The sequence below is a fragment of the Gallinula chloropus genome (genome assembly GCF_964237585.1).
Source record: "Gallinula chloropus genome assembly, chromosome: Z".
NCBI classification, from domain to species: domain Eukaryota; kingdom Metazoa; phylum Chordata; class Aves; order Gruiformes; family Rallidae; genus Gallinula; species Gallinula chloropus.
The window spans coordinates 4,564,264-4,591,288 of NC_140089.1; the positions used below are offsets into that span (position 1 = coordinate 4,564,264).

At 39.1% G+C, this 27,025-nt stretch overlaps 1 protein-coding gene across 13 annotated transcripts in view; it reads left to right on the top strand.

The window, feature by feature from the left end:
* Positions 1 to 27,025, top strand: part of MEF2C (myocyte enhancer factor 2C) — a 139,721-nt gene that overhangs the window by 32,440 nt on the left and 80,256 nt on the right. Inside the window, exon 1 of one of the 13 annotated variants that reach the window (XM_084278349.1) lies at positions 26,130 to 26,151. The exons of the other annotated variants lie outside the window; for them this stretch is intronic. The gene's annotated coding sequence lies outside the window, so the exon portion shown is untranslated. Of the gene's footprint in view, positions 1 to 26,129; positions 26,152 to 27,025 lie in introns of those variants that run through there. 13 annotated transcript variants of the gene reach the window in all.

Below are 27,025 nucleotides of genomic sequence, written 5' to 3' on the forward strand. Positions count from 1 at the left end.
AGAAAAGCACTGTATTTTTTGAGTGCACTTTTCAACAGTGTTCAGAAAAATTAACCATGTTAACTGTATTAAGATGGATGAGGATGAAGCAGCCCTTTGGTAGTAACACTTCTAGTTATCTTGAAAACAGCTCAGCTGACAAAGCTATCTAATACCATATTAACATTTTTTTTAAAAAATTGGCAGAGTTATTAAGCTTCCAAATACGCTATCTCAATAACTGTTCCAATTTTTTATTTCTGTTAGCTAAAAAATGTGAAAATAAGAACAGACAGATAGCTTTGTTGTTTCCAAAGTCTTATAATTCTGGTTTAGTTTGTTTGAAAACTTAACTGTTAAAATATCAAATGTGAGCAGCTGAAAATATAATGTGCGTTACAGCTCTCTGTTTGTGCAGATTCCTACTGCATGGAAAAACGCCCCTTTGATGGGATAAAATAAAACCTCTCTTTTCAGTATTCTGTATTAGAATTAGCAATATAAATCCATCGTATAAATCTACTTTCTTTATGTTTCTGTGACAAGGCATCGGTGGGAGATAGAACTCCAGTTCCCCCCCAAAAAAAAACCTTAAGTGCAAGAAAGCTCTTATTCAAATGGTCCGTTAAATAATTTGCATCCCAATTAAAGTCATGCCTAGACCAGACCCACTGGGCAACTCAAGCGCTGAAGGTTCCTGCTGCTGTATTGAACGAGAGCGAGGGCATTTCTGGAGCTGGGAGGAGAAACAGCTCATTACAAGAAGGTAAAGCAGATATTTCAGAGACCTTTCAGCTTATCTCTTGGCAACAAGATCATCATCAAAATCTCCAGTATTTGCTTAATTTTTATGGCGTGCATCCACAGAGGACATGCAAGGCAAAAGGAATTTTTCTTCTCTTGTCCATAAAGCATACTTCCAGTAAACAGAAGCTGGCTCAGGGACAGAAATATATTTTTTTTTAATTTTTTTTTTTTTTTAATGCAAAGCAGCAAGCTGATCTTTCAGTCTGTATCATCAAAAAGATTTTGTCCACTACTGCTTTCAGTCAGAAGTGCTGCACACAGTAGCTTCTCAGTAAATCAGGAAACAACTACATGTGTAGCTATTTCAGCATTGCATTAAGCTAATGTTTTCCTTCCCTAAATATGCTCTGTTACATAATGCCTCTGAAAAAAAGTATCTTTGGACAGAACTGAAAAATTATTGTGCAAACTTATCTTGAGAGATCCTTTAAGCAGTGAGGCCCTGTGGCAGTGGAAGGTCATTTTCTGAGGGATTAGAATTTGCCTAGTTTTGGTTTCTTTGTCTACCTTGCTTTATTAAGAGAAAAAAAAATATGTAAGCAGATGGGTAGGGTTTCTGTTCTGAATTGTTGGAGTGTGAGAAGACATTCTGTGAAAGCCATTTCTTCTCCTGAACTGGACTGATGGTACAGGCAGTAGCGCCGTCATCAAGGAAACTTGTGTTAGTACCTCCTGGAGCTTCTCTCCCCTTTAACTGAAGTCTTGTTAGCCCGAGAGACTCAGTTCCACATCAGAATATTCACTAAGCGTGTTCAGTCAATTTCCTGACATCCTGAAGTGCCAAATTTTCATGTTACAGAAAATGTTTGATGCGAAAACCTCAGACCAGAAAGTTTCTTTCTGTCTGTGTGATGCCAAGATTCACAGATTCACAGAATCATAAGGGTTGGAAGGGATCTCAAGAGATCTTCGAGTCCAACCCCCCTGCCAAAGTAGGGTGCCTAGGACAGGTCACACAGGTCAGCATCCATATGGGTCTTGAATATCTCCAGAGATAGAGATTCCACACCCCACTGGGCAGCCGGTCCCAGAGCTCTGAGATTAAGATGAAGTTACAAAAGTGTAATTTTCCATCTGTTAAGTACAAAGCTACTCTTACTGAGGTTTTGGTGGACACAGCCATCCATGTGAAATGTGTGGTTGTAAGGTGAAGGACCTGGGTTCTTTCCCCAGCCACTCCCGTAGACCTGCTGCATACCTTAACACTTGAAAATTCCTCCTTTTGCCATAAAACTTTGCTAGTTACTGCCAGTCAGAAGTGAAAGGCAGGGAGGAAAAACTTTATTTTATTATATATGTTATTTTATAATCAGTATACTATTTTCAGAAGCTTCTGAAAGAAAAAAAAAATAACACTTGTCATTTGAGAGCTGCAGCTGTTAGTCTGTTGAGACACAGAGGGGATGGGGCATATATTGAATTATTCATGAAGGCTACTGCTATAGTTGACAGAAGTTCATCAGCTAATTCCCCCACTCCATTCTGAACTTTCTTTCAAACTCGGTCAGGCTGTAGGGGTACAAGCTGTTACTTTTAATAGTCATGCTACTAGAAGTTTCCTATGCTGTGTACATCACACAAGTTGTTTGGTTTTTTTTTTTAAGAAAGTTATTCATTGTTCATTGGGGGGGGATAAGTGCCTAATTGCGAATACTTTAATTCACAGATAACGTTAATAATTTGACATGCTTTCAAGATGTAACTGTTGTATAGAAGTATTAGAAAACATGTGCAAGTGTGCTTCATTACCTTAATTCAGTTTGATGAACCAAAAACCCCAGACATTTTGATTGTGTACATATTTAAAGCTTTCATTACTTAAGAACATGAGGAGGTTTTCTCTCCTGTTACTTATATTTTACATTTTGTAGGTCTTTGGCAGACCCCAGAGTCATGTCATAAGGTGCCTGGCTTTGGTGAGTGTCATAGGAAGGGTGAATATCAAAGACTTGGTCCCCCTGTGAGTGACAAGCAGCGGCGTGCCCCAGGGATTTTGCACGTGCAGGCAGGATTGCTGGCTACCTCTCAGCCCAAGCACTGAGTCTTAATGGTCTGTATCTCTTTATCTTTAGGTGACCCTGCTCTCTCTTTTTTTTTTTTTGTCACGTCACTGCAGACTGATCTGGGGAACTGGAGTGCAGTAGGAAACTGTAGTAGAAATTCTGACGTCCAGTTCATTCCCCTCTCCTCTGTGAAGATCTCTGCACTGAATGAGATTGAAAAATGTCTTTTTAGTGGTGTGCTTGATGCAGACAGTGCCCTTATTTATCCTGTGATGACCTCATAGCAGCAGCACATGCCCTCTTGATGGAGAGGATTATTGTAATTCCCTCCTAGAAAGGCTTCCAGCAGCTCAGCTCTGTCACTTGCAGCCTGTTCAGAATGCAGTGACACACTCCGTCCTGTCTTGAGCAAATACAATCATCCCTCTTGTACCTTAACTCATTTACTTTGTCTGCTATGAAGTAGCTGTTTGATTTTAAAGTTTGCTCTCTTAATTTTGAAATCCTTAATGGTTTAGATCCTGGCTATTTTCAAGAACTCCTCCACAAATATCATCTTGACAGATATCACCACCCCCATAGCACATTTTAGGAATCTCAGCATCACATCTTAGGTTGGCAAGTTATGTCCTTTGCTGTGATAGGCCTTCAGTTAAGGAACTCCCCCAGGAAATCTGTCTTGAACCATATATCCTTATCAGAAAACATTAAAATTGCATTTAACTTTTTCCTACTTATTTCTTCTCCACTATTATTTTTTAGCATGCTTCTTATTAAGACCGAATTTATTAGGGTTGCTCTCAGTTATTCTGGCTGGAGTTGTTATTTCGGATTTTCTTGTCTCCTAATTTGCAGAGTAACCTAAGCATGTTAGTGGTGTAGTTGTCAATAGTCACTTCTTAAGGATGAGTTTCATGTTGCATGGTAAGAGTACCAGCTTTTTCATGTTAACACAGCACAGTGTGTCAATAGAATTGCTTCCTAAGTAGGACACATGGACCATTAGTACATTTAATATATTTTAAAAAGAAAAAGTGTTTGAGTCTTTATTGAGTCTTTATTCCTTCCTTGCAAGGAATTACTCCTTTCTGGTTCCCCTTGTGTAGTCCAAGTCACTAGACTTCAGCTGTACAAAACCTCAGATGGAGAGGAACCCTTATCTGTGATTGCTTGTCTCGCTGTCTGGCTTGCTGTTTCTAGTATAGTCCCTGTAATCGTGGTGAGATGTCTACAGCTATGTTTATGCAGAGCCTAGTGTTCTCTGTCCATGATAAACTCAGCCTATGTTTCTCTAAGCTTAGATTCAATGAGGACAGAGGGATCCTACACTTCTCTGCATGAGGTTCATGAGGCTTTTTTTCTTTGGTGCCATGCCCATATTTTCAGCCTAATGATTATCTGCATTCCTCACACTTGAGTCGGTTGGCACACTTTTTTACCAGCCTGCTCTCAATACTGTTCCGTGCACTGAGAGCACCACCTTTCATCTAGAGTCCCTGTGTTTAGGACTGTGCAACTTGTATGCACCAAAGGTGCATGGACAGCATCAAGGGTTTGCTTTATGCACCTCTGACCTGCTCATGGATTTCAGATTCTCATTGGCTTGCTTCACTCATCGGGATGCGGTAACAACACCCATGATTTCATTCATATTAACCGTTACATATGTACTTAATTTTAGGTACGTGAACAGTCCTGCAGCCTTCAGTGAACTATTCAAGTGTTTCAAATTAGGCATATACATTCATGCTTGTGGGTTTGGGGCTACAAGCCATCGTACTGCAAAGACTTACACATTTGTTCAAGTTTACTATTTTTGGATGTTGTACCAATGTCGCAATTATTTTCGTCTAGTGAAATACCACACACACACACACACACACACACATATACATACATCCCCCTTAAGCCTTAACTTGACTGGTTGGTGGGATGGTGTGCTTTTAAATTATTTTAAATCCTTGGAATGTTAAACTATTCCACGGATGCAAGTTACTTAAATAGTCTGATTGAAATGATCGGAATCCAGGATGTTTTATAAACTGTGTGTATTGATACAAAGTGAACACTAGCCTTAAGGAAAGAAAAAAGAAAAGAAAAAAAAAAGGTTGTTGGGGGGGGATTTTTTTTCTTAAATCAGATTTTACAAATCAGTTATTTCCGGAAAAAGAAGGAAATGGAGGAAGTTGACACGCATACCTGAAGCTAATTGCATTATATTTAGATCTTTCTAAATTTAACTTCAGTGCAAACTCCTTGTTCTGCTAGGTCAGCTAAATAGATAGGGTTTTATCTCCTTTTTTTTCCCCCCTTGTTATTTTTAGTAGCTTTCTGATGGATTACAGTCGGTGAGAACACCAAGGAACTTTTTAGCCCAAATAATTCTTGAAACAATCCAAAATCATCTCATATTAAGCTGGGAATTTACAAATCCTCATTACTGGATAGTCTTCAGGGTAACTTACTCTTAATCATTAGGCCTTGAACCACAATCCCAGCAGAACCTGCTGGTTTTAATAGCACTGGTTCCTATGAGCAAATTTTATTGTGGCATCGTGGAATACCATGCATTCTTTTGCTGTGTGATTTATTCTCCCTAGATACAAAACTGTAAAAGAGATGTGTTAATCTATTTTTATTCAAAGTACAGAAATAGCTCTGCTACAGTTCAGGGATTGAATAACCAGTATGAACATACTACTCGTTCTTAGTCGTGCGGTACCTGATGCTCACAGTAGGACTATTGATCAGTTGCAGGTACAGGGTAAGCAGACTGTTTTCCAGATCACTGCTAAGGAATACGTCCTCCTGTCCCAGACTGTTTTCCCAAAACGCTCTTGTAAATCAAAAGCATAAAATTGCTGCGTTAAATAATAGATAATGTGCTTCAGTTGCTGGTTGCAGCTACGTACTAGGAAAATAACTCACAGTGAGCTGACTAGAAATTATCCTTAAAGAACTGCAGTAACCTGCATGATTTTTACCTCTTGGTAGGTACTTAGGACACGGTTCTTTGGGGATTTATGCCCTACATATGTCTGGATTTATACAGCCGAAAAAGAAGAGTGTCAGAAAGCAACATTTATCTCTAAATTGAGGGAAATTTACCTGTTTCTCAGCCTGCAATTAGAAACTGACTGTTAGGCAGGGTGCAGAAAGGAGAACCAAGGCGGCTTAGCTTGCTTGTCTGGCACTTAGCAGTCCATGGCTGATAACCCAGTCTGATCCTGACCTTGGCAGCGCTGCACAAGTAATCTTTGTTTAAGGATGAACTGTTCTTGAACGATTTCTCTAATACATTAGGCACACAAAAAAAAAAGCTTTCCCTTTAAAAAAAAAGGAATGCCGGCTTTTTTTTTTTTTTCCTCCTTTTTCCTTCTTATCTGGAGCAAATGTATCTAAACAAGCTGCTGCCCAGGACCTTCAGTTCCCCGTTTCTCTTTGATCTGCCCATTTTTGAAGTACCCTGGGACTTGATGGAGTGCATAAGTGAAGGTTACTTCTGCAGTCTTTTTTTTTTTTTTATGTTATCATTAATTTTGAAGAGTTCAGAAAGTGCTGTTTAGTGACCTGAAGCTGGAGTATTACATGAGAGTGAAAAAGATGGCAGCGGGGACACGATTTTAGCCTGTTGGCATAGGAAGAACTAAAATGATGAACTTTTCCCCATCGTCAAAGGAGATGCACTACTGCAAATAGACAAGGTAGAGGTGAAAGCAGTGATGCCATGGGCATTACCATGAGTTCAGATGCTAAGATGGAGGACAGAAAAGTCAGGTGACTGAAAAAATCAGAGGTCCTCCATAGCTTAATTTTTGTGTGTTTGGTTCTAATGGAAGATTCACCTCTTCAGGACACTGCACATAGTGTTCATTTATGCTGCAGTTTTCCTTGAAAATATATGCAAAAGTTGGAACATTATTACACATTTTCAAAGCATTTTCCTTTTCTCTTCCATTTTATGTAACTAATGCAGTTAGTGAGGCACATGTGCACGGATGCAAGAAGTCAGAGCAGACACTTCAGGCTATGATACAACCTAGGGAACCTGCTTCATAATCTCAGATTGAATCATTGACAAGCAGCAGGAGATTGAAAACGAACTGATGCTGTAGTTAGGTATTTTCTGAAGGGCTGCATTATGGCAAATCTCTAAAGAAAAAAATCATTTTAGATTTACTGAAGACAGCAAGGGCAAAAACATTGCACTACAGCATCACCAGGTTCTCAGTAATAAGGAATGCACAGTCATTCTTAAAATACAAACTCAGATAATTTTATGGGATTTTTTTTTCCAGTATTATCTAGCTGGCAGAAGGGAAAGATGGAGAATTCAGTCACTTATTGTCACTGATCATTATTCCATGAGCAGGGAAGAATTAAGAGGAGTCATAGCCTGCCGCAACAGGCACACAGCCACCTTTTCTACACAGTGCAAGTGTTTACCCTTCACACTTCTTGCCGTCTTAATGACACGGAGTTCTACTACACAGATACAAACCCCACAGCCACTACAGTGGGTTCTACTCCACTGCAGTAGAATGTAACAGGTCACACAGTTAGCCAAAAAAAACCCAATGTGACAGTTTATGTTGATATTTGACCTGTAGTTCGGAAAAAATCCAAGTTTATAATGCTTGTAAAAAGAAAAATCATCCTCACAATAGATATTGTTTAAAATATATGTAATTACTTCCTAATGATCTTAACCTACTGAGTGTACTGTATCGTATTTTTCACAGGGTGCTTTCCTACCAGTGCAACCAGGCCCGTATGATGCCCTGTTTGCACCTAATTTTAGGTCTTAACTATATTCCACAATTATTTTTACCCTGCTGACTGGAAAGCTCCGTGCATTTCAGTTGAAATATGGCCAAAATCTGTGGGGAAAACCCCATGAAAATATAGGTAAAAGTATGACTGTGCTCTTCCGTGCAGGTTTAACAGTGAACTGAAATCTAAAATGCCCTTCTGAAGTTTAATGATAACTTGTTTCATTTGAATGGGCCTTGTAGCGTGCACCTTAGAAAATGCCGGATTAATTTGTTTAATTATAGGCTGTGATTTCAGGTTTGAGAGGAATCTCATGGCTGGTAGCAAACATTAGATGAATCTACTCTAAGTCAGTGTTGGCATTTGGCAAAAGTGGACTGAGAATCAGTCTTGGAGAGGAGATTTGCCTTTGCAGCAGGTCTAAACAGAACGGTAAGAAATTCAAGCTCGTGCTGCAGCACCTCCTTTATCTTGTTTCAATACTTTTAGTGTTTTAAATGCCTTTGGAAGAGAGCTGGTTCCTGATCAGCCAGACAAAATTAATGTGCTAAAATGCGGTCTGCTTTAGGATGTGAAGGTTTTTCTTTTTTTAGTTCAATACAAACTAAGTTGGTGGAGATGCTGTAATTTTTCCTCAGATTAGTCTCAACTGATGCCAGCGTTGAAACTCACTGTTTCTGACTGGCGCGTCTGTCCCAGAACCACCCAGTTACAGTTCTAATCTGTGGTGGTTTTGAGGGCCTTCTACCCTTTTAATCCAGTTCCAGGCAGAGTCTGACCATATCCAGACCTGGTGGGGTCACCTGGTTTTGTGTCAGACATTTAAACACAAAGTAAACATTGTATTTCTTCTGAGTTGTCTGATATCTTGCCGACGCTGCCTTCTAAAGCCTGAGCTTATGATTAAAGCATTGCCTAACCAGAATTTAAGTCTTCAGAGTTGCTGATGACTCTCATTCTCCCTTATCAAGACTTAGTTTCCGTTGTTTTCTGTCCATTCCTGTCTCAACGTGTTCCCTTGTGTAGGGTTTCTCAATGTGAAACACAATAAGAAGGAACAAATAAATCTTTTGTGGTTTCGGTTGGGTTTGGGGTTTTTTTTTGCTTTTTATGATCATATTCAAATCAACAAGGCTAAAAGCCATTATTCCATGCAAGCAAATTTGATGTTGACAGAAGTCTGCCTAAATTCAGGAAGAAGGTATGCACATGTAGAAGAAAATTCCTTCTATCATTGTCATATGTGAGAATTTGTAGACAACTGAGTTTTCAGAAATAGGATTTTCTCATCCTATTTAGCCAAATGGACAATACCTAAACCACCACTTGCCCATCACTGGCAGAATAAAATCGCCACGCCAAGAATAGCTGTGCTGTATGTGAGAGAATGTGTTAGGCAACACAATCTATTAGTAATAAAAGTACCTCCAACTCTATCCTACCATAGCACATTTTAGTGTCTCTCTCTCCCTTCATAATTAGCAACATTTCTGTGGATCACTAATTTCTGATTCATGACTGTGAAAACGTATAAGTTCTTGTAGGAAGAATTGATAATAGAGATAGTTTCTTACTCTGTGGGTGTTTTTGGTCTCTCCATCTCAAAAAGACTATTACAGAGAATTTGGATTTCACCTACAAAACTTATGCCACTTATGGGTGGCATAAAAAAATTATACTTAACACTCCATCTTCGAATGGGTTAAACTGTAAACATATTTGAAAAGAAAGGGTCTTGTTCCTCTCTCCCTACATAGCCTTTTATGTGTGGAGAACTTTCTGTTCTGTCTTTTGCATGATACCAAGTCAGCAGTGTAGAATGGACTTTCACGTCCTCTCTGTGTGCTTCTCATTAGTGCATCCTTATGTTACGAATCTGGGGGGGAGTCTGTCAAAAATTGTTTTTCTGGGTATATTTCAGTGATCTAATTTACCAGCCATACAATCAAGACAAATTCCTTGTGCCCCAACTATCTGACCCTGGAATTTGGCCATTCTAACAATTTTCCACCAAATACTGAGTCTTCACATCTCTAGGTTAATATGAAATTGGGGCATCAGTTGGTTAAAACAGAAATGCGTTCTTGAAAGCAGTGAGTACTCAAACCAGGTTTAAAGACATTTAAACAAAAGAAAAAAGTTGACCCTGTTTAAAAATAATAATAATTTTGTAAAGAATTACATGAATAAGGATGTCCACACCCCAGGCACTATGTCATGATTTACCACTTGCCCTGTTTAAGACTGATTTATGTCCACCAGTTTTATCTGAATCACTCTGTTTGCAAAATAATGCAGGGATAAGTATAGGTTATTACAACTTTCTACAGGAATGTGTGTTTCTGCTCTTCAGATGAGAAGAGCTGCCCTGAGCAAGATGAAACTGCTCTTTCTCTGATCTCTCAGTTGTTTCCACATTAACCGTGTGGCAAAGGATTATCAGCCAGGTCAGGTTTATTCAGGCAGCACACAAGAATTGTCATTCTTTAGGTTTAGCCCGTGATTTTCTTTCATAGGATTGCTATTGTCATTCATGTGATGGCATTGTATTGAAGAAGAGGAGATGTAGATATTAATTTAAATGAGGTTCTAGGATGGAAAGTGTTTCTGTGTTCGTTAATTTGAAAGGAGGTTCTTATTTTCTTTTATATGTAAGAAGAAGAAGAACCATCTTTTATATACGTTACTTTTCTGGAAAAGCTGGTAAGAGAAAGACTGCCCACTTCAGACATGCTGAAATTCCTATTAATAAAAATGCTTTATAAATGCCTAGTATGAAGTAGACCTCTACACTGAAGGCAAAATACGCACAAGGAAAGTGTTGAGTTCACCTGATCCTGAAAGCAAAGCCGTGGTGATACGCTAACACTTCCAACGTGACCAAACATCTGTCTACAACAAAAGGCAAAGAATGCCTTCTTCAGCTGCATTAGAGTTTATATGGGCAGAATGATGATCCAAGATGGAATTTGGCCAGGGCATTAAACATTCTGTATGGATCGTAATGAAAACTTTTATGTTCTCGGTAATCAAGAACTTGGTTTTGTCATCCATTTGTAATGTGCTCCTTCCTGTGAGCATAGTACCTCCAAAACACCATTGACTGAAACCTCTCTAACTTCATATATACCTGTGCATCTTTGGAGGGCTCTTGTTAACAAGTTAAATATGTAAGGGAGCTCAGTAATACCCTGATGTTTCCATTACAACTGAAGGCCCATTATTTTACCTGTTATTTCTTGTACCACTGCAGCTTATAGGAAAAGACTGTCCCTGTCCTAAAGAATTTGCAGCACATGGATCTGACCCGGCTTGACCCTGATTAGCTTGGGAGAGTCAACAGGATCACGGCACATGCTGGTTTGGCTGCTGCGACTCAAGGAAGTGTCTCTTTTCATTGACCATATGCCATCCAGGTTAAGAGTAGTTGACACCTCTTTAATTGAGGGTGACAAGTCTTTAGAAAGATGAATAACTAATCTCACCCTCTTGTATGGCGAAAGGGCATGGCACTGACTTACAGGGTTGAGGAAACAGGGCAGACAGTGCTACTCCTCCATGTGCGTGTCTGTCTTGAGGAGGAATATGCTTTGTCCTCGGCAGGTGCTTATTTTTGAAGGAACCCTTAGGCTCTGGCTCCATGTAGTGCCAGCCTCTCTACCCTTGCTGCTCTTCTGCTTTTTCATCAGACAAGCAGAAGAAGTCGAGCAGGGTGGATGGTCCTAACCCCCCTGTCCTTCTAACACCCGCCGGTCGTGGGCATGACGCTGAGCGTCACAGCCAGCGTACTTTTTTAAGGGGTGAAGGGAAATGAGCGATGCAGTGGCTTAACCAAAATAGTGAAAGAATGCATGGTGTCATGTTTCCACGTTTTTTTTATCCTGCGGCCTAAAATTGTGCTGTAAAACTGACAGTCTCCATGCACCTGAGTCCAGACCACGGGTAATTCTATTTTTTTTTCTTTTTTTGAATGCATGCATCTTGTTCAGTGGTTATTTCTAGAGAACCACGCAGCAGTGGGGCTTCCAGAAACAATTCCATGTAGATTTGGTACAGGGTCTCTTCATCCCTGCAAGAGGTTTCAGCAGGAGCTACAGGCTTACTAACGCATGGCTCTCGTCTGAAGAAACAGCTCTGGGAACTGGAACAAATTATCTGGGAATCTGACATCAAAGGTTCAACAGACAACAAAATAAATATAAAAATAAAGATTCTGGCCTAAAAAAAAGCCCCAAAACCACACTCAGCTTAAAACCCAGCAAGAGAGTTCCTTCCATCTACTGCAGCCAAGGAAAAAAAAATGACAACTGAGCAGCAAGCTCCTCTAGCACGAGCCATAAATCAGTTTGTTCTTGTCTCGGGCTGCTGGTGTTGAAAACTAAATCCATGAGCTGGTATGGGAAAATGTTGGATGATTAAAATTACTTGAAAGTATTCCTTTAAGTTTTCAGTAACTTAGATGTCTATTTTAACAGCAAAAGCCGTGTTTATACAGCTTTTATTTTTATTCTTGAGCATATTCAACATATTCTATAGCCGTTTGATGCAAAACAGCAAAACGTGGTCCTTGATTCCCTGGCGATCATCTCTAAGTAACATACAGAGCTGACGTATTTGTGCAAACATTATTTTTACAGAATCTATTATTGTTATTACCATCATTATTATCGCTATCATAATTATTATTATTTACCATGAGAATTTTATGCTGCACTTCTGCAATGCTTTGTTACCGTATACCACTGCGGTAGCCTACGCGGATTCTAGAGCCTTCTACATCGTGGTAACTCATCGCTCCTCTCCAGAACCACCCAGTGGACTCTTCAGAGAGACTGAGCAGCACCAGCGTGCATTTCCTTTATTTAAACAGGATAATGCCATAGAGGTGTGTGGGTAAGACCAGATAGAGCCTACAGCTTTGATACAGGAGCAGTCTTGGACATGTAGTACGATATACGCAACTTTTTTCCCCAGCGTCTCAGTGCTGCTATTGGTAAAGTAGATAGAAAAATTCCCACTAACTTCCACATGCACGGAAGCAATCAGAAAGTGGGATACTGTTCCCTGGGACTCTCTTTCCCAGCTCCACAACAAAAATTTTTAAATGGCTTTAAAAAAACCCTTTAATATCTTCAATTAGGTTATGATGTGCTGACGACATTTCTATTTAGCAGAAGCCATTGCTGATTCAGATGATTTTCACTTGTGAAGCACAGCGTGAATAGATAGGAGGATGAGCACTTTTTTAAAGTATTCCATCACTCATAGTTTGTTAAATCTGAAGTTAAAAAGAAAAATGCTGGACATTTCTTAGACATATTGCAATAAGTAAACAGATCAATTTGATGATTATGCTTGGAGAAAACAGCAGTGGACAGATAATTTCTTGTCATTTATGCATGATCTAATTGTAAAATTATCTGATTTTACCTATGAAGAGAGGAAATTTAGGTTTACAGAATAGGAGATCATTCTATGTCCTTCCATGAAGAACTTGCTTTCTGTTACTTTGGTGTTATTGTTAACAGGAGGTTTTTTGAAGTGGGTCTGTTATGGGTCTATGATCAGGAATAAACAGCAAATTTTGATACGGCTTCCCAAAACATCTAGTTTTATTTAAAAAAACAAACAACAAAAAAGACCAAACAAACCCAAAATCCCCAAAATCTTATGAGGAAAAAAAAAAAAGTCAGTGCTCCTTTGACCCTTGTTTATTGTATCATTTGTTAAGTACTGCCTGTTTTGAACCTTGAATTTTATCATTCCCATCTCAAACTGTCTCTAGGGCCAAAAGTGTATTTTCTGTAATAGACATAACAATGTAGTTGATGTGGAATGGATTCTGTCCAGTCTTTTCATCTGTTCATTGCAAAATGGAAATTAATCTCTTTAGCTCGAGGCTGCATAGTTTACTGTCATTAGTTGGGGACAGTCAAAGACGTGAAGTTTCGATAGTAGAGAAGCTTTGGGATTTTCAGCTATTTCTGAGATCTTAATCAAAAATGTTAGTGATTGCTTGGGAATCAATGAACACACTCCTGAGGAAAAAAAAAAAAAGAAGAAGAAGGCAGCATAACCTTAACGTTATTCACAGTGTTTTGTTAAAAGGGACAGTGATTCATAATTATTATTTTTTTTCATCTTAATATAAGGTAGCAGAGAGTATTAAAGAGCATCAGGAATTCTTGTTCTATGTACGTGGGTCGGAAATGTTCAGTGCTTTTGATCTGAGGCAGTCTTACACACACACGAGTAGCTTTAAATACTTAAGAGTTTTCCTTTTGACCTTTTTGGTGTATTAAGTTTTAGCATATTCAAAGGTCTGTGCTTGTTCAGGGCTTTTGAAACCATAGCTTTAAGGAAGACAGCTACTTCAGTACCGATACAGTAAGTGCTGTTTTAGGAGAATTAACTTTGTGCTGATGACACAAGCTACAGCATCTGGCATTAATGGAAACAGTTCATTTCTGAATTGTTGAAAGCATTCAGTAGGGAGGAAGGACCCTTAAACATCATCATATCCCACTTCAGGAGAATGCTCTCTCTATTATACTGCTCTCTGTTAGTACCGATTAAAGTTTGTCCCAGCTTCTATCCATCAACATAAAACTGCATTCCACTGAATAAGAGTTAATGTATTTTTAAAAATACATTGACTGAAGTCCAGTCAGGCGACTGAGGCTTCAAAACCTTTGTTTTTCTTGGGTCTCTTTCAAACAGAAAAGAGGAAGCACTTCCTTTTACAACGCGATGTCAAGACAAGGACAAACACGCTCGCAGTCGCGCACACATACAAACAAGGTACTATTCAAACGGCCCCCAGGAGTTTCACCAGCAGACACAGAGGATCCTAAGTGGTAGCATGGGGGGGGTGGGGGGAAGGATGCACGATGCCCATTAAAAAAACAGCAGCTAGATTATGCGGCACTGAAATTAATTGGAAATACAACTGCACAAAATGTGAGGTGTAGAAGGGTAGGAACAGGGGTTGATAAAGCACCAGGCTTCGTTTTCCAGGCGTACCTATGTGAAAGCTATTTTTCATCAGGGTGTTTATTTAAAGGGATGGTTGCAGGCTGCGTGCAGGTCTGATTTTCACCAGCAGATAATGGAACTGGCCGCAGAGCGGTTTCGCTCGCGGCCCCTGCGTTTTGAGTAGCTCGGGTCTCAGCGCTGACCCTGGGGGCCACAGCGTTTTACGGTACCGGTATTTTCCGCAGCAATAAGGACGTGCTGTGTCTTGACAACAAAGTCGTGGCAGCCACGAAGGCCACCTCGCTCTCAGGGGGGGAAGGCCCGCCTTCTAAAATAGCACCAAAACAAAATCAGAGTTGTGTTTTGGCAAGGGTCTCCAACTATTCAGAGCACAACAGCCAGAACAGTAAATAGTGCTTCAGTACCCAGATCTCCCCAAGCTGTAACTCCAAACCTGGTGGAAATACTATAATTAGGGGCGCTTTTCTCTGTAGCTTTTAAAAATATAGTATCCATTATCGATGTAAACATTCAGAAAGCAAGACTGATATTTCTTTTTAAATGCGGGATTTTGATTTGTGACAGCTGCATTGGGTCTTTAATCATATATTATCTTTATGGGAGCTTTTTTTTCTAACATATGTTAATTGGCTGTTTTCTGTGACAAATTATGAGCTCTTACTTTGATGAGGTTCAATTGCAATCATGTTGGAGTTGAGTATGTAGAGTTTCCAGCCCCCGCTGGCTCCTTAAACCACTACAAACATCTGCACGTCACTGCAGTGCTGAGTAATGGCAGGATTTGGGTTGATCTGATTTCTGTACAGATTTTTTTTTTTTCCTCCACAGGATATTTTCAGCTCTTTGCACTAAATCTGTAACAGGGTTTGCTGTTTTTAGCAAAAGAATGATCTAAATTTAAAGTCTTGTATGGGATTATTAGAATACAATGGGAAATAATTTGCAGCACAGTATACTGAAATCTTTTTTTTTCTAATCTTCAGAAATTTCAGCGTGCTATTAGAAATCCCCTATCAGCTGTTACTGTGTGCTACAGTTCAAATTTACCAGGGCCATATAGCATTACTGGGAGTAAAACTGTTGCCTGCCTTTTGAAGTCAATATTTTTTTAAATTCCTAAAGCTAACATTTGCAAGTTCTGTAAAATTTATTTTTTTTTTTGAGAAGCGGTTGGCATCGCTTTATTTTATTTTTTTTTAAGTTTTTACAAAGAAAATTATGTTCCCCCAGATGGACGGGAAATGTGTCTAATTATGTTTTACATAAACTTGCACGTCTTCCTGCTAGTAAAGAAGATTTTTTGCACTAAAATTTAATGTCTTTCTATCTCTTTCTGTGTGTGTGTTTAAGGAATATTGTGCTTACATTTGCTAACTATGTAAATTAGAGAAATATAGAAAACACTCACAATGGAATTAGTATTGCTTTGAGCTTTCTCTTTTTTTTTTTTACTTGTTACTTACTCTCTTGATGATAATTGTGCGTATAATCTTATCTAGTACAGCAATTCATTAGAAATATTGAGATAGAGAATGCGTGCTGTGTTCTAATATGTTGTTACTCAAAGCTGCACTTAAAAGTGAGGGTACAGAAATACAAAACCCCACTTATTTTAACGCAGAGTACCGAGAGCAGCCTGGTCATAAAATGGATGGAGCATCATCTTTTCAAAAACTGTGTCAAACAATATCAATTACATCGCAATTAATTTAGCGGAACACCACACAGCTCAGCTTTGACCTAAACCAAATGGCAGCAGATAAATCTGTCCCATTTGTTCTTCAGAGAAAAGATGGGGGAGGGGGGTGGGGGGTGGGGGGTGGTTAAATTTCCAGGCAGGTGTTAGAGTTTAGAATAAGAAGAGCCAGATGTGTGTGGAAGCTACTTCGGTCTCACGAGGCTGGTTTTAATTCAGCTATTTCCCTGGAGTACCACACAATCAATGAGTTCCAAATCCTGGGGCTACCTGCCTTTACGTGAAATCATGGGAACGTTTCTTCACGGCGTACCACTGAAGAAGTGTGGAAAAATTAGAGCAGAAATTAAAGGGTTTTGGTGGTTTTGTTGTTTTTTTGGGTTTTTTTTTTTTCAAAAATTAAAAAGGTTAACCTCAGAAGTTGCACTAGTGTCACATTCCTTCTTGGATTTATGGAACGAAGGGACGGTGAGCAGGTGGAAATCCTTGCAGAAAGAGATGTATTGCTGCAAGGAGAATTGTCAGCAGCGCAAAAAAATCTCGCGCCGCGGATACTTGATGCATTTCTCTAATCACTGCTCGTTGCAGGCAGTGCTCTAAAAGTCAGCATATGTAGGTCATGTGCAGCACAGTGAGAGGCACCAGAGCTAGGTGAATTGAATCGCAGAGGGGTTTCGAAAGGATGATTTTGAGCGTGTTGCCCCTACCTCTCTGTGTCCGCAAAAGTAAATTGACGCATTGTATCTTGAATTAGTCTACACAATGGCACTCAGTTCCACTTGATAAGATGAGCTTAATTGGCTTTAAGAAAATAAAGCAAGGTAAAGGAAGATGTACAAGTGAAAGAGAGGGCTTGGCACTTTATTGGATTTTGAGGCCTGTGAGCCATGTGTCTTAATTGGGGCCAGTTGGGATCATTTAATAATTGCTGTCAGAAGATCAAATTTAATTCTCTTTATAAAAAGACCACAGTGGGATACAGTTAAACAAATTGTCATCTGAGGTTTCAAATGAACGAAGCTTTAATTAGGTTGATTAGGATGCTGTAAGAGGGAGAGGGTAGGAAACGGGAAATTGATGAATCTGCTGTGTACCGTGTTGGACCTTATATGACAGTACTGTCAAATATCTTTATTTCAAGAAGATATACATTAGCATAAAGGGCTATGGAGAGAGAACAACATGTGTATATAAATGCTTTAGATATATCAGATAAATGCAACTTTCTGAAATCAGTGATTTTAGGCACAGATATTAGTATTTTTATAATCACAATCTTGCCTTTTAACATCACTTTCATATATTTTTACCTTTGCTAAGTGATCTTCTCTATTTATTTCCATACTCACTGACTGTGCCAGATGAGAATTCTCAGATATTTACTGAAAGCCCCAAGAATTTCTCTATTTTTTTTTTTAATAAATATAAACTGGAACTCAGAACATTTGCATGGACGAATCCCCAGGTTTCTTATCCCCAGGTTTCCAACAGAGAAACTGACTAAAAAATGGAGGCGGGATGAAGTGGTTTTGGCAGAAAAAGGAGCAGGTCTCAGCCACGTCTGCATCCCAACCTTAGATCCTTTTTTCTATTCTGCCTGCAACTTTTGCCGCAGCTGTCTGTTTCTAAGAATACTTTTTGTCAGAAATCACCTTGCATATCAATAGAGCTCGAAAAGTGCCATTTCTGAGAAAACATAATGTACATTCAAGGCCACAAAAAGATTTAGCTAATGTATCTCTGTATTGATTATGTTTTGGTTTATCAGCATGCTTCTAGGACAATAATAAAATGAGCAATGCTGGCAATGATCCGTTTAGGGGAAAAAAAAATGCTCATTCAAGATAGAACGGAGGCTATCAAGCAAATTGCACTGTATTTCCCTCTGCAAATTAAGCACATTTTATATGTCTGTTTTCTTCTGGTATTTGTCAAGGATGTTGACTTTTTGCATTGGCTACTGCCCAATGCAATGTGTTTTGTATGTGTAAAGAAATAAATAAATCCAGCTGCATGTGCTAATGGAGTGGTTACAGCTGAGGTTCAGTAGGCAGGGTGTGATGCTCACTTGTGGCTTGTGTAGTTGTAGGCAGCGGTAGGTGTACCTCCATGGGTAAACACCTTCCCTTTCAGCAGAAAATTCACTTTTACAGGTGTTGAGGTGGTGAGAGCTGCTCAACTCCAGTTCTGTGAAAAATCAGAACAAATCCTCATGTGGAAAATATGAATTAGTTACTTAACACAGTTTTCAAAAGCTGAATGTGAACTATGATGTAGTTGAAATTAGATGGGGCTGTTTATGTCTCTGTAACTGACTCGAGATAAGCCTTTACTATCTAATGTGTATTTCTTCTATCTCTTTATCATATCAAAACACAACTCCACAGTGAGCTGTATACCTTACATCTCTCCATCCTTTCTCTTTCCCTCTTTTCATGTGAATATTGTTCACACAAATGTATCTATCGCTTGCCCTTTTCTCCACCATGACAAACATAAAGAGTCTGTAGAATATCCCACTAAGCGGGAATGACGGAAAATTCCTTCCTCACCAGGCAACATAAGTCCATCACTTCGGTAACCTTGCCCATTTCATCTCCCACAAGACATCTTTTTCTGTTTTCTCCTTCAAAGCAAACTCTGTTTTCTTTCCTTTCTTGTAGACATGTCTGTTTATGCTTTTTTTTTTCTAGTTCCAAACTAGTGTGAATCCAGTTTGGATCTTCCAGTGTAGAGAGATGCCTCTTGTCTAGATAAAGCCAGGAAGTAGAAAACTAGTAGCTTCAGAGCATCATAGAATCCCAGACTGGTTTGGGTTGGAAGGGAACTCAAAACCCATCTAGTTCCAACCCCCTGCCATAGGCAGGAACACCCTCCACTAGCCCAGGTCTACTAGAAGTAGCAGGTATGGCCATGTGCTTTATTTACTGGTAGTCAGAACCTTCATTTTTCTAACAGACGCCTCATCCTGAACGTGCAAAATTCTAGACACAAGGCACCAGACAATATTTGTGTCAAGGTTTATTTTCTATCTTGTGTCTTACAAGAGGTATCAGATCTTTGCAATCACAATATGTGCTTCTTTGCTGTACAGCACTGTACTTTTCTTTCTTTTCCCTTTTTTTTTTTGTAGAGATGTATTCTGATTTCATGTGTTTCTGCTTTAATTGTGTGTATTTTTTATATTCAAAAGCAGCAACCTGTCCTAATTTATGAGCTTTGCCATTAGAAAAAGACGTATATTACACAGACAGAGGCAGTTCTTCACCCTATTCAGTGAAATGAAGGTGTTTTCTTTTTTTTTTTTTTTTCATTAGCCTTATTATGTACCTGACATACATTTCATCTCCTTTTGTCCTTGGGAAAAAATGTCTGAGTGGGATTGGTAGCATTAATGTAGACTTTTCAGCTGTCATGGTCATTGGGAAGATTGATATAGTTCCCTTGCCTTTTTTTTTTTCCTTCTCTTTCTTTCTTTCCTACTTCCATCTCATTTTAAGCCTGCAGCTGTCTCTGGGCAAGCAGTTGAATCCAGGGAGTGTCATAGTTTTTATACTCATATTTATCATATTAACATTTACACAGAATGAATGAACAGTTAGCAGCTCAGCAGCTCTCCACCATGTTGTGCAGTCTACCTTACATTTCAGAAGAACTATATTTAATTCTTAACATTTCTGGGAAGGTCAGAAATTAAAGGGAGAAGGGTGTGTTTCTAGAACTGGGTATGCAAAAGAGAAATGCAGTACACCTCAATATCTAATCGTTGCTCTCAAATTAACTGCCAGATGAGGGATGGTACTGATCTGAGGTTGTTTTAGAAAACTAATAAAAGTACTTAAATATGAAAGTTACGTGTTTAGGTCTGTGTTGTAGGGAAAACCAGCTTTCTGTTTCGGTCATAATATACTTGTAGGTCTAATACCACAAATATGAAACAGTTTGTAGGCAGTAGTAATACATTTCATTAGACCGAGTTCTGTAGTTGGGAAAAAAAGGATGAATTTTGAGTACGTTGAGGATCCAAAGAAGGAGTTGTACCCCGTAAAGACAATGCTTTTATTCCTACTAGGTTAATCTGTGTTAGATGCTAAGTCTTCTTGCAAAGCTTGTCCAACTTTCAGTACTAATGATGGATCTGTTCTCATGCTTGTGTTAGTATAAAGGAATAGCTGCATAGAAATCGGTTATCTGGATATGAAATTGTATCTGCCTGAGATTTGTGCCACCTTGAGAAGTCAGCAATTGGTTTGGGTGACTGGTTGCATCATAAAAGAGAAACTGGTGAAAAATACACACATGCATACATCAAGTCTAAGGCATTAGTCCATCCACACAGAATCTAATATTTCAATCCCGAATAGGATAACAACAAACTACAGGATAGTCACCTCAAGAGACTGCCACATACAGCTTCCATGGATCTCCCAAGATCTGGTCAGAATTTGAGGAATTTCTGTGTCTCAAGGTCACCTACCCAAAGTCTTTCATGTCAGATTGCTTCAGTTCTCTGGTAGGGAGACAAATCATGTTAGGGACTGTGCTTAAGAGACATTTGCCCCTTTGTCTTGAGTAGCTCGCCAAATTCAGGGTATTACAGGTTGTTTCCATTAGGGCAGGGAAACTGACAAGTGGTTCAAATTTTTCCTTGATGCTCTTTGTTTACAGAGATTTTTTTATATCTCTAAATGCAGCAAGACTCAAGAATTAGCGTCTTTTATCAAGTATTAATGTTTGAGTTCCCTTTCCCATCAGCGGTAACTCCAAAGCCACTTCTCTGTGTCTATTTCAACTTTAGGGCTCTACTCCCTGTATTTTCTATAACTGAACTTTCTCCTAACAGCTCTCAATTTTCAGCTTCTCTTCATGGTCACGAATCACAGTCTTCCATGAAATAACAGCTAACAAAGTTCTTTGCTGCCTTTTATTCAAGTGTCCAGGTCTATAAGATCATGGAAGTTATGCTAAGCAGCAGTAATCTTATCCCTTCCACCTTCTTTCCTCTCCCAGCCATTACTTAAATCCCTCTTTAAACAGCAATGCCAAGAGCAACGTTTTCCTAGCCAGAAAATGTTATACCACCTTAACATATTTATACACTTTTCCTGTCAAGTTGTTTCCCACTGCTAACCTGAAACAGTTTTACTCTCATTCAGGCTTTACCTTGACAATTTTCATCACTCCCTTTGGTCATGTTGGAAAGGATTTCATTTATTAACCTCTTCACAATATTTGGATAGGGCCTGTTGTCTGGCCAAGTCACACATTTTCTTTTAATGAGGGACCCCTTCAAATTCACTTAATTTTGTCCCCATTCCACCTCATTAGATGATCCTTCCTAATTTTCAGCTTAGTCTTTGATACCAATGTGGTGTTCATTTATTTGCTCAGGACTTTAAAGAGTCTTTGGGTTCTTACAATATTTTGTTCTGTTTGTTCATGCCACAGAATTCCTGCTTCTAAAAGCTTTCTCTTTCCTCCAAAAACCTACTGAAAACTTTCATAAGTTTAAGATACTCCTTTTCAAAATACCATTATTAGGTTTCTAAAAGCCGAATCTTTGTTCCTCCTCACAGAAGGTGAAGCAGTGGTGTAATGTAAACCTAAAATAGCAGAACTTGGCTTGTGTTCAACACCGATAGGCATGATTACAGTGCCCTTTGAGTGAGAAAAGGGAAGATCCTGGGTCAGAGTATATAAAATTCCTCTGGAGCTTGTTGGATGAAAAGGGAGGAGACCAGATCTGTGTAGATCTGAAGAAGCCCACCTGTTTTACCCAAAATTTAACTCCCTTCTCTATCTACCCTGTCTGTTGCCTCCAGACTGATCTATGGCCATAGTTCAAACACTGCTGTCTTCATCTCTCTTGTGTAAGTGCACATACCAAGCTTTCTTGCATTACCGCCATTCAGCAAATTATAAGCAGAAAGTAATCAAAAATATTTTCTGGTAGCAAAGAATCCTTTTTAGAATCAATCCTTACTTTCTTCAATATAAGGCAATCTAAATTTGTCTGCCACTGGTATTGGCATTACCAAGCGCTTGTGCCTAAGTTCAAACCATGATTTTATACTGCAGCACCGAGCTTCTTCCAGTAGTACCTGGAATTGTCCCCTGATTCTTTAAAGCCGTTGTGGGCATTTATGTGCCTCACCACAGACTTCCTCACATACAAGCACTAGTAAAAAATCTGTAAATCTAGATCTAACCACAGCCAGAGACTGCTTTCAGGTGGTGCAGTGACTTAACTCTAGAGATCTTAGACTTTTCCTGTAATAAGCCAATGCTCTCCAAATTCCTTTGTGTATGAGACTGCTCCCAGCCTGTAACCACTAGTATCTTACCTGGTATGAATAGATAAGTAGACCAAGGCCAAAGTACTTACAAGATACCTTTTTAACATGCAAGGTGCTAAATAATACTCTGGTGACCACTGAAATGCTTCCTCTTCTCCTCCAACTCATTAAATGAGAAACTGAATTTGCAAAACACCTTGCCGAACATTTATTGCACATCCATTACCTCTAATGCCATCCAATCAAATTATTAGCTCAGAGCTATTGAGAATCCTAAGTGGAACTGCAGCAGTCAGATTTCCCTATTCCAATGTCGGACGGGTTCCCATTCCCAGTCACTGTCTCAGTTTCAGACCAATTAGGTGATTCAGTTTTTGGTCCTTTATTTTTTCCCGTGTATTATTAGGTCGTCTGATTCAATAAACTGTGCCTGAGCCAGTCTCCCAAGCACTTTCAAGGATCGTGTTCCATATTTATTGGTCAGACTCCCATTATGTTTGTCCAGTTGCCAAAGGTACATCATAAGCCTACTCAGAAACCTATAAACTTTTTCTTCAAACTATTTGTGTTCCACTTTTTTCTTCAACTGAGTGATGGGTAGACGCTGAAATATCACCTATGAGTCATTGTAGATTTAAAATCAACTTTTCATGTTTTTTAGTATACTAGCATTTCACTTAATTGCTTTCCTTAAAATATGCATTAGTGTGTGCATTCTTTGCTTCACAAATCAAATATTCCTCTTCATCTACTCTTCAAAATGTTGTAAATTAGCCAAGTCTTCCTCTCTTCATCAAGCGTGGCAAGCACATATCTCTCTTGCTGGGCTGCAGGCAATCAGTTTTCATCTAGATTGCCAATGGGTGCTTCCTCTTTTGGTGCACCACTGCAAGGAATGACTCACCATCTGTGGCAGATCCCACGTTCACTTGGAAGGCCTTTGGCCTCCTATTGTGGATCTTTATCAGCCTGTCCAGGTCTGGTATAACATGCATGTACTATTCAAAAAACCCTCTTTCACTCTGACTGATGGACAGCTCGGCACATCCCCTGGAAGGTAAGCTGAAATCATCACTCCTTTCCTTTCCATATAGGCATGGGTCAGCTGACATTGATAGGTGGCAATACTATACTCAATAGGTAAGGAGTGTCTGGATCACTCAGTCTTTTGAAAAGCAGGGTCTGGGGCATAATGAAGTAGCACTGCCATTGGGAAGTAACATCTTATATACTATTTTGGCAACGATGCTTAATTTGCCCAGAAAAAAAAAAAAAAAGAAAAACCCACACTTTTCAGGACAACTTTGCAAAACAATGGCAGATGAAACTCTTGTCCACATTGCCTAAGTTGTTGCTCTGTTAGATAAATTGGTCATATATTTCAGTTGAAAGCTACAGTGACCACAGTCATCTCATTCAAGGGAGATGAAGTATCCTTACAACTAGTTTTCAGACGTGTTTAACTCCAAATGCAAAAAATATTCACAGTGCTAGATATTCCTGTGCCTCTTCCTCCTAGAAAGACAAGCAATAGTTTTGGTTATAAGAGAGCAACTTGGCTGAAAGAGAGGAATTTTCTGCAGTTCATTGATACAGTCAGTGTCATAGGAATATATTCAAATATAAATGTGAGAAGTAAATGAGGTGTATCTCCTTAAACTCAGACTGAAAAATAAGCAGGTTCTGCTATCCTTTAGAAATAAACAAATAAGTAAATGCATCAGTTGGAATAGAGGATCTTACAAATTCAGCAGATGTAAAATCAGTAGTAAAAATTAGTGAAATATTTATTCAGATGAAATTATTCGATTTTTTCTCCAAACCATTTCAGTAAGTTCAGTATAATTGCAGTTCCCAAGTTTATGAACATTTTGCTCCTGCCTTGATGCAGAACTTCATTGCCCTCGAATTGTTCTCAATTATAAATGAAACCATAAGTCAGGAATCAGTGTGGATAAATGAAAAGTTGAATAAGCTTCGGTAGTTCAAGACTACAAATATTTTCTTTATATATGGGTTTTTTTCAGTCTGATGTAGTCTAATAGCCTATCATATAACGACTTTATGTCCATCAGGGCTTAAATGTTTGGTTAACCCTACCTATAGCAAAACGCATGATCTCTTGAGAGCTAAATTTAGTAGCTTAGAATCAACTCCCTCCCAAGCTTTTTTATGTGGCAGCCTGACCATAAGATCAAAACACAAAAATGTAGGTTATGTTTAAATTCTGGACCAGGGTGTTGCGGGCAGATGTTTGAAGCCTTAAGATGTCTCAGATTCATTTGTTGTGTGGCTTTCTGCCCGGATAACCGTACCATAGATCACACCACGCCTGTATTGCCGCGGTGATGACGTGTAATTTTATCATCGTCTTTCTGCTAATGGCCCAACCTGTGTCTTCTGTAATGACTATGCAACCAAACCACATTGAATGTGGAGGGCCACTTCTGTCTTTCATGTCAGCTGATCCCCGCCCGGTAACATGAAAGATGATCATTACTTTCACCCTTTTCTGCATTCCTTTCAACTTTATCCGGCTCGAGGTGACAGACCCAAAGTGGTTCACGTTGTCATTTGGTGTGGGATGCCCAGCTGGTTCTTCACTGTGTGGCTTTCGTTGTCCATGCACGGAACATAGTCATCTACAGCTTTTACAGAGAACATTTCAGTGACCATTTTATTTGAATACGTGTTCCCTGCAGGCTTTGCAGCTAATTTTCCATCGGAAAAGCGGCTGGTGTATTCTTAGTCAGTACTTTTACATTTTCATTTAGAATCTGTTTCAAAACCCTTTTGAGTAAACAGTGAGGCTTGCATGAAGAGGTCTTTGAAGTTACTCATTTATCAAGACAGGAATGGCAAGAGAATGGGGGCAGAATTTTGTTGTTGTTGTTGTTATTTGCGTCTTTACGTCAGAATAATTAAAAAAATTGGTTCTTTTTTAACCCGATTAACCCACTCAGAATGCAAGCTGCTTAATGGAACAGGGACATCGTTATGGCAAGTTTGTTTCTTTTGTAAAGCAACCATGAAAATGTGAAACCCTGGCACATTTTAACTTCAGTATTCTCTGGCTGCCTTCTTGTTTATAAATTAAATATTTTTACTCTCCTGTTTTGATACTCCTTATTGCCCCTGGTGTGACTGTTCAAAGGACTCTCTGTCTGGGGTGTTGCAGCAGAGCAGATTCAGACAGTTCTGCTCGGAGAAGGAAGTGGAGAGTTTTGGTTCCCATTTTGCACTTCTGGAACAGTTTAGGGAAGGAAGCACCTTTACACCTTTTATTGTTCGTGGTTGCTGACATCATATCCTTCCCTGACCGCTCTGTGCGTGTTTCCTGCCATTCTAATCAAGATTCTTCTGTGCTGCAGAGAAGGGACAGTGGGTGTGCATGTGTGTGTGTGTGTGTGTGTGCCTGTGCGTGCATATGTCTGTGTGTGAGGGTACGACAGAGAGAACAGAGGCGGCCAAGTGATCCGCTGCATTTGTCCATTAGCTCTTTTCCCTTCTCAAGGCTCAGATCAATCTTCTGTCAGCTACCGCTGCCTCTGCCAAATCATATAGTGAACAGAAGCCCGCCAAAAATGAAGTTCCTCTTTTTGTAAGCAGTCTGATTATTTATTTTTTTTATTTTTTTTTTAATGTTTGGGTTTGCAAAAAAAAAAAAAAAAAAAGGAAAAAATGCTGAAGGCTGTAACACCATAGCTTGTAACTATGTGTTTCTTTAAGTGCAGTTTGTTTGCGTGTAACCATGTCATTAACTTGGAAGTTTTCTTTCATGTGGAGAGTTACTTCAACAAAGCTTCTAGAATTATTTTAAAGTTCCTTTTTTAAGGTTCTCTTGGATAATTGAAAGCCTGCAGTACTATTTGAGTTTTGTAGCGCCTTCAACTTTTCTAGCTGGTCTTAGGGAAATACAGTGTGTTGGTTAACGTGAACTTTAAATACTTCATACGTTATCCTTAATCCTTCAAGAATTGTCAAGAAGTGTTGCAATTGCTGGTGAAGTCTTAAAGCAACCTTGGGCATCTGTTGGTCTCCAAAGTTCTTTACGTTGAGTAGGAAGTCACCGGCCTTTCAAGGTTATAGCCCTTGAATCAGAGCTCTTGGTTTGCTTATCTGGATCCAATGGATTTGGAATCAATCTTGCTATCTGCTTTATATATGTACATGTGCAAATGTCTATGCTGATCAGTTGAACTATGAGCAGACACGTAGTAAAACTGGCACTTGAAGCGGTAGGTGTTAATACCTATATGTGTGTAAAAGAGTCAGGTGGGTACAGAGAATACTGCAGCATACCCAATTTGTCTCTAGTAGCAGTAAAAATAACAAATTATTTAGGGGGAGGAGGGGGGAAGAAAAAGGAAATAAATTTGCCAGAAAAAGATGAAAAGCTTTTATTTTAAATTAGACTAGTAGGCAAAAAGCAAACAGGGGAGAGAATTTTTTCGTCAATGGAAGAAAATTGAAGC